The sequence below is a fragment of the Zonotrichia leucophrys genome, unplaced genomic scaffold (assembly GCF_028769735.1).
Source record: "Zonotrichia leucophrys gambelii isolate GWCS_2022_RI unplaced genomic scaffold, RI_Zleu_2.0 Scaffold_302_63830, whole genome shotgun sequence".
NCBI lineage: Eukaryota > Metazoa > Chordata > Aves > Passeriformes > Passerellidae > Zonotrichia > Zonotrichia leucophrys.
Genome location: NW_026992507.1, coordinates 20,699 through 29,371, shown reverse-complemented (window position 1 = coordinate 29,371; position 8,673 = coordinate 20,699).

Genomic DNA, 8,673 nt, shown 5'->3' with positions numbered 1-8,673 from the left:
ATAAGTAAAAACTTTCTCTCTCTTGAATGAGTCATAGCAGCATTTTTTGATGTGGGCAAGGACAGTGGGAACAGGAGAAAAAATCTCACATTTTCCTTAGACACACTTATTTGGAACGGACAAAAGGGCATCACAGAGGTCCAGTATGGCTTTGACTCCCACCTACCATGCCTATGTGGCTGCTACCCATAGTCGGTGTATCCTAGGGGTGAGTACAGAGGCCAACTTTGTTCTGCCCTCCAGTCCCTGTTAAATCAAAAGACAACGGAGAAAGAATAGAGGTCTGGTCTGGCCTTTTGTCCCTACTTTACCATGCCTATGGGGTTGCTGCCTGCAGCAGGGCTATGGAGCCTTCTTGGTAGCAAACGAAGGGGCCAACCCGATCTTGCCCTCCTTCCTTTGTCTTATTTTCTTGGAGAAGCTGTCCCATTACCTTTTACAGTCCCTTGTGTACTTCCCCTCAACAGATGCTGGTATTTCTCACCCATGAAAACAGGAAGACATTTCTCGAGCTGGTTGGTGGAAGCTTGACTCCACTTTTTGGGCATCTTGGTGTTTTTCTGGTTGTCTCTCAGTCTCTGCTTGAGAGTCAATCTTGTTTCACCCAGCCTGATGTTACAGTCCACTCTTTGGGTTCTTCTGCTCGGCCTTTGACTCTGTTGGCATGAGTCCATCCCCACTCTGCAGTTCGCACGGCCGATTCAGTGGTGAGCAGTACATGAAAGGGATCTTCCCAATGAGAAGTTAGAGGCTGATCTCTCCATGGCTTGATCATCACCCAATTCCCAGGATTAATATTATGGATTCTGAAATCCAGGGTGGTAGTTTGAGGAATTGCCCCTTTATGTCTTAGCCCTTCTAAGGTTTCTGCTATAGACATAACTTACTTCTTGGCATTGGCTTCCCCTTTCTCACAGGTGGGAATCTTCTGGGGTGAGGTCAGGAAGGGTAACCCAAATACCATTTCCTAGGGTGACACTCCCAGATCTGACTGAGGTTGGGTTCTAATTATTAATAAGGCCAAAGGAAGACATTTTACCCATGACATTTGGGTTTCAGTCTTTAGCTTAACTAAAGTTCTTTTAAGAGTTTTATTCATTTTCTGATCCCAACCGGAACTTTGTGTATTAATTGGAGTTGTAATTCCCATTTTACTCCCAGGGCCTGAAAAATTTTCTGCAATATCTTCAATGTGAAATGAGTTCCCAGTCTGAATCAATCCTGTTTGCCATCCCATATCGGGGAATGATTGATTCTAGAAGTGTTTTACTCACAACATTGGCATTGGCTTTAACAGTGGGTACCACTTCTACCCAATAAGTCATGTGATCTTCTATCACTGGCAAAAATTTCCACTGTTGTACATCGGGAAGCTCAGTAAAGTCTACTTGGATGTTTTGGAAGGGCCTTAAGGCTAGTTCTGACCCTCCTCTGGGTGTTTTCCTCATGATTTTCTTATTGACTTGTTCACATATAACATTGTTCAGATGCTTAGCTATTCTGAAAATTCCCATGCAGCCCCATTCCCTTAGAATTGATCACTTAGCACTTGTGCACCCCATTGTGTTGTTCCATGTATGCCTTCTAGCATTTTATTGGCTAGGGTTTATTCAACATTTGCCTCCCATCTGCTAATCTCCACTTCCCTTTGTTATCTTTCTTGGCTCCTATTTTAAGAAGTTCTTCCTCTTCTTTCCCACTGAATACCAGGACTTTTTGCATTTCTCTCATGGGTGTTAATACTATTATTAGCTTTTCTGTCTCTGATTCAGTTGCATTTTTAACTTCTAAATCAACTAAATTCTTCCCTTGCACCTCCTGAGTCACCCTTTTGTTGATGCCCTTTAACATACATCACTGCTACCTCCTCTGGTAATTGTTAGGTTTCTAACTCTTCTGAAATAAGTTTTTCATGAATCAGTCTCTTTCCCTTTGAATTTAATAGCCCCCCTCTTCCCAAATTTTTCCAAAGGCATGCTCTACTCCAAAAGCATATTTTCAGTCCTGTATATATTTTTCCCCTTTTCTGGGCTAATATTTCCAGAGCTCATTTTAGGGCATACAACTCACACACTTGGGATGACCAGTTGGAAGGTAACTTTCTTTTTTCTATGGCTACCAACCCTTCATGCACTGTAGCATACACCGATACCATGTGCCCCTTTATTACCCGTGAAGATCCATTGATATACAATTGTTTTCCACCTTGGAGTGGTTGATCTGTCAGGTCCTCTCTTCCTTTAGTTTGATAGTTTATAACCTCTAGGAAATTATGTATTAGTTCCTCACCTGGTTCTCCATACAAGAACTGGACAGGGTTGAGTTGATTACTCACAATTAGCTCTAAACCATTATGTATTAAGATGGCTTCATACTTTAGCACTTGAGAATCAGTGAGCCATTTCTCAGCCTTTTGGCTCAAGATACTCCTTACTGAGTTTGGGATATATATCTTCAATTTTCCCCCAAAAGGTTAATTTTTTGCTTTCTGCTAGGAGTAGGGAGGTCGTTGCCACCACCTGAATGCAGATTGGCCACACCTGGCTGACAGGGTCTAGTAATTTTGATAAATAGGCCACTGGTTTTCCAGATTCTCCCCAGTCCTGGGCTAACAGTCCATGTGCTATCCCTTTTTCTATATTTACAAACAGATAGAAGGGTTTGTCTAAAGCAGAAAGACTCAGTGCCTGACTAATTTTTGCTTCAAAACTTCAAACTTTTGTTCATCGTCCTTTTCCCACCTAATCTCTTCTTCAACTAAGTTTTTATACAAGAACTGGATGGCTTGTGTGTATCCTTCAATCCATAGCCTACAATATCCCAAGAGACCTAAAAACCTTCTGACTTCCCTCTTAGTTTTTGGCTGTGGGTGTGAGGCTATCCTCGTAATTCTCTCAGTGTTCAGCTGCCAGCTCCATTGACAAATCACATGTCCTAGGTATTTTACTTTGATCTCTACAAATTGAAGATTCCCTTTTGATACCCAAAGTCCTTGGTTCCCCAGAAAATTTAACAACACTATAGTGTATTCCCAAAAGTCTTTTTCTTCCTGTCCTGAGAAAAGCAAACAATTTACATATTGGATGAGCTTTATCTCAGATTTAATGGAGAAGAGTTGTGTTACTTCTCCCAAGGCGTAACCAAACAGGTTTGGGGATTTGGAAAACCCTTGGGTTAACCCAGTCCACCGAAGCTGTTGCTTCCTCCTGGAATCAGGGTCCTCCCATTCAAAAGCAAATATATCCAACTTTCCTCTGCCAATGGACACACCCAAAAAGCATCTTTTAGGTCTATCACACTGAACCACTGGTGTGCTGGGGGGATATTACTCAGTAGTGTAGAGGGGTTAGGCACTACTGGGTACTGATTCACTGTTCTTTTGTTCACTTCTCTCAAGTCTTGGACAAGCCTGTAAGTCCCATCTGACATCTTTACTGGTAATATGGGTGTATTATGGGGGGACATACATGGTTCTAAGGTCCTGTCCTCAACTAGGTCCTGAATCAGTGGCTCCCCTCCTCATCTCCCTTCCAGGGAGAGTGGATATTGTCGTACCCGAACTGGATGGTTCTCATGAAGTATTTTCAATACTATAGGTTTGATGTTTAATTTACCTCACTTTTTCAGTTTTGCAATTTACCTCACTTTTTCAGTTTTGCCCACACCATCTCATGAATTTTCTCCTCATTTTCTTCCCTCAATCAGAGAAGCTTAACTGCCATTTTCCCTTTCTCTGGGAGCACTCCAATGTCAAACTGCACCTGTAAATCCCATCCTAATAAATCTCACCCTGCTTCTGTAACTAATTGAACATCCCCAATTCTTATTTTATTTGTTCCTTCAAACTTTATTTACATTATACGTTTGAAACCTTTGCCTTGTCTATGTTTGAAAAGACAAATGTCTGCTAATGAAGGCAGAAGCCACTCCTGAAATGGGAAATGTAAACCCCCTCCCTCAGAATTGTTATAATTTTGAAATTAGGAGGCTCTCAGGCACAGATGTGGGAGCAGGCATAACAGTTCTTTATTAGGGAAGAAAGAAAAAATAAACAATGCAGTAATAGAAAACAACACTGACAGAGTCGGAATACGACCTGACACTCTGTGGGTCAGGGTGTTGGTAGCAGTCCAATTGAAATGGTGGCTGCAGTCCTCCTGCAGTCTTACTGCAGAAAATGTGGTTCTGTTAGAGCAGTGATCCTGTAGAAGGGTGTAGTCTTCCTCTGAAGATCCAGTGGTGGTGTAGATGGGCCTGGTCTTCCTCTGGGAATCCAGTGGAAAAGGCAGCTGCTCCTCTGGGAATCCAGTGGAAAAGGCTGCTTCTCCTCAGGGAATACAGTGGAAGGGGCAGATGGGCCTCTAGGAATCCGGTGGAAAGGCTGTTCTGGTGTCCCAAAATCTCAGATTATATCCAGGGTGGAATGCTTGGCTCCTCCCTCTGGGCAGAGCATCTCACAATGGGATGATGTAATTTTATCAGTCATGCAGTGACACTCAATAGCCCATTAACATCAGATGTCTCCCCAGAGGGAAGATTGGTTTATAGAAGAGATAAAGAAAAACTGCCCAGTTCACAGATGGTAACTGGCCCACCTCAGACAGATGGGAATAGAACACACACATTACCTTGCAATCTAGGACATTATCTACGCCTTATTCTATTTCCATCTACATCACAATGAAACCTTACACAGAGTTCTCATTTAAGACTAAGTTTCCCTGTGGTACACAATATCTTTCTCCATCTTTCTGCATTATCCACCAAGTGTAACCAGGTCCTTGAGCAAAAACAATCCTGTGGATGGGTTTGTCTTTGCTTGAGGTGGGATTAATCCAAACAGTCTTTCCTAAAATACCTTTCATATGAACCACAGGGACTTTATCTCCATCCGCTGTGTGCAAGGGTTCAGACTGGGCAGGACCAGCTTGACTGATGGACCCTCTGGTGTTGACCATCCAGGTGGCCTTCGATAAGTTCATTTCCCAATTTCTGAAGGTTCCCCTGCCCAGGGCCTTCAGGGTAGTCTTAAGTAGTCCATTGCACCATTCAATTTTCTTGGCGGCTGGTGCATGATAGGGGATATGATAAATCCATTCAATACCATGTTCTCTGGACCAGGTGTTGATAAGGCCATTCTTGAAATGAGTCCCATTGTCTGACTCAATCCTCTCAGGGGTGCCATGTCTCCACAGGATTTGCCTTTCCAGGCCCAAGATGGTGTTCCAGGCAGTGGTGTGAGGCACAGGGTAGGTCTCCAACCATCCAGTGGTGGCTTCCACCATGGTCAGCATGTAGCGCTTGCCCTGGCGTGTCTGGGGCAGTGTGATGTAGTCAATCTGCCAGGCCTCCCCATACTTGTACTTGGACCACCGCCCACCGTACCACAGGGGCTTCACTCGCTTGGCCTGCTTGATGGCAGCACACGTCTCACAGTCATGGATAACCTGAGAAATACTGTCCATGGTTAAATCCACCCCTCGGTCTTGTGCCCACTTATAGGTGGCATCTCTGCCCAGATGGCCTGAGGCATCATGGGCCCATCGAGCTAGGAATAACTCTCCCTTGTGTTCCCAGTCTAGGTCTGTCTTTGACATCTCTGTTTTTGCAGCCTGATCTACCTGCTTGTTGTTTCAGTGTTCCTCATTAGCTCTACTCTTGGGGACATGGGCATCTACATGGTGGACTTTCACAGGTAGCCTCCCTTCCCTGATATCAATGTCTTTCCATTCATCAGCAGTCCAGATTGGCTTCCGCTACACTGCCAGTTGGCCTCTTTCCACCTTTCCAGCCAGCCTCACAGACCATTGGCTACCATCCAGGAATTAGTGTAGAGATAGAGCTTTGGCCACTTCTGTCTTTCAGCAATGTCCAGGGCCAGCTGAATGGCCTTGATTTCAGCAAGTTGATTCGATCCACCTTCTCCTTTGGTTGCTTGGGCAACCTGATGTGTAGGGCTCCATTCAGCTGCTTTTCACTTTTGTTTCATCCCTACAATGCGACAGGAACCGTCAGTGAAAAGAGCGTTTTGTGGTTCTGCTGGTAGTTGGTTGTATAGTGGAGCTTCTTCAGCACGTGTCACTGGTTCCTCTTCCTCTTCATTAGTGAGACCAAAGTTTTCACCTTCCAGCCAGTTTGTAATTATTTCCAAAATCCCAGAGTGATTCAGGTTTCCAATACGGGTACACTGTGTGATGAGGGCAATCCATTTGCTCCATGTAGCATCAGTGGCATGGTGGGTGGTGGGAACCTTTCCTTTGAACATCAACCCCAGCACTGGTAGTCAGGGTGCCAGGAGGAATTGTGTTTCTGTACCAATCACCTCTGAGGCAGCTTGGACTCCTTCATAGGAAGCCAAGGTTTCCTTTTGTGTGGGAGTGTAGTTGGCTTCAGAGCCTCTGTAGCTTCAACTCCAAAATGCCAGTGGTGGGCCTTGAGTCTCCCCAGGCACCTTCTGCCAAAGGCTCCAGGACAAGCCATTGTACCTGGCTGCAGAGTAGGGCATGATCTTCACATCTGGTCCTGTCCTGACTAGGCCAAGGGCTACAGCATGAGCAATCTCCTGCTTGATCTGTGCAAAGTCTTGTTGCTGCTCAGGGGCCCAGTGGAACTCGTTCTTCTCGTGGGTGACCAGGTAAAGAGGGCTCATGATCTGACTGTACTCAGGAATGTGCATCCTCCAAAAGCCTATGGCACCCAGGAAAGCTTGTGTCTCATTCTTGCTGGATGGTGGAGACATTGCTGTTATCTTGTTGATGACATCTGTGGGAGTCTGCTGCTGTCCATCTTGCCACTTCACTCCCAGGAACTAGATCTCATGAGCTGGTCCCTTAACTGCTGTTTTTGATGGCGAAACCAGATTCCAGGAGCATTTGGATGATTTTCTCTTCTTTCTGTAACACTTCTGCTCATGTGCTCCCCCGCACAATGATATCATCAATATACTGTAGATGTTCTGGAGCCTCACCCCTTTCTAGTGCAGTCTGGATCAGTCCATGGCAGATGGTGGGGCTGTGCTTCCACCCCTGGGGCAATCGGTTCCAGGAGTACTGCACTCCCCTCCATGTGAAGGCAAACTGAGGCCTGCATTCTGCTGCCAGAGGAATGGAGAAAAAATGCATTGGCAATGTCTATAGTGGCGTACCACCTTGCTGCCTTGGACTCCAGCTCATACTGGAGTTCCAGTCTGTCTGGCATAGCAGCGCTCAGTGGTGGAGTCACTTCATTCAATGCAAGGTAGTCCACAGCCAATCTCCATTCTCCTTCAGATTTACACACAGGCCAAATGGGCTGTTGAAGGGTGAGTGAGTTTTGCTGACCACCCCTTGGCTCACCAGCTCTTGGATCATCTTATGGATGGGAACCACAGCATCTCAAGTGGTTCTGTACTGTCAGTGATCCACTGTGGAATTGGGAATTGGCACCTGTTGCTCTTTTCCCGTCAGGCGTCCTACTGCCGATGGATTCTCAGACAACCCAGGCAAGGTGTTCAATTGCTGGATGCCCTCTGTCACTACAACTGCTATCCCAAATGCCCACTTGAGTCCTTTTGGGTCTTTGAAATACCCTCTTCAAAGGTAGTCTATGCCCAAAATACATGGGGCCTCTGGGCCAGTCACAATAGGGTATTTCTTCCACTCATTTCCAGTCAGACTCACATCAGCTTCCACCAAAGTGAAATCCTGGGATCCCCCTGTCACACTAGCAATAGAAACAGACTCTGTCCCCACATGTCTCGATGGCATTAATGGACATTGAGCACCAATATCAACCAAAGCTTTATACTCTTGTGGTTCTGATGTGCCAGGCCAACGAATCCACACAGACCAGAAAACACAATTTTCCCTGGCCTCTACCTGGCCAGAGGCAGGGCCCCTCTAAGCCTGGTTATCCTTCTTTCCCTGGGCATACGCCTTGGATGTTCCTTCAAGGGAATGGGACATGTCCTCATCATCATACCTGGCTGTTCGGCTACGGGCAACTGGAGCTGCTTTCCTCCTGGTGGCTTCCTTCAGTTCATGCACCCATCGTGCCAGAACAGCAGTAGGTTTTCCATCCCATCTCCTCATGTTTTCCCCACAATCACGCAGGTAGAACCACAGCTCAGCTCGTGGGGTGTACCTTCTCTCTCCATCTGGGGAACATCTGCCTTAGGTACCAGAACCTCTGATCTGTACTGCTGACCTTTGCAGAAGGTCTTCTTTAATCTCCTCTCTGAGCTTCTTATGATTCTCCTCTATCTTATCCTCTAAGTTCTGCAGACGTGTTTCTACTGCTGCAGTTCTGGCATGTGTCAGGCCATGCACAGCATCTGCATATGCTCGGAGTTATCTTTGCCAAGTCAAGCACAGTCTCACCCCTCTCATCCCTCTTCATTATGGCTGAGGCAGAAGCATATTCATGTGGCCCAAGTCGTACGAGTTTTCGCCACATCACAGACGTGCATGGTACCAAGTCTGGGTTCCTAGTTGTTACATCATCTGAGAAGACAATCTCTGCCACTGCCATTTCTCTCAGGCATTGGATCCCTTGCTCTATTGTCTTCCACTGAGTTTGTTGCATATAAAGAACGTCTGCACACAGGTATCTTTGTGCAACACTTTCCAAGACCCATGCCCAGAGGCTGTGAGGGCTAGCCCCCCTCATCATTCCTTGGTCAATGACAGGATTCTG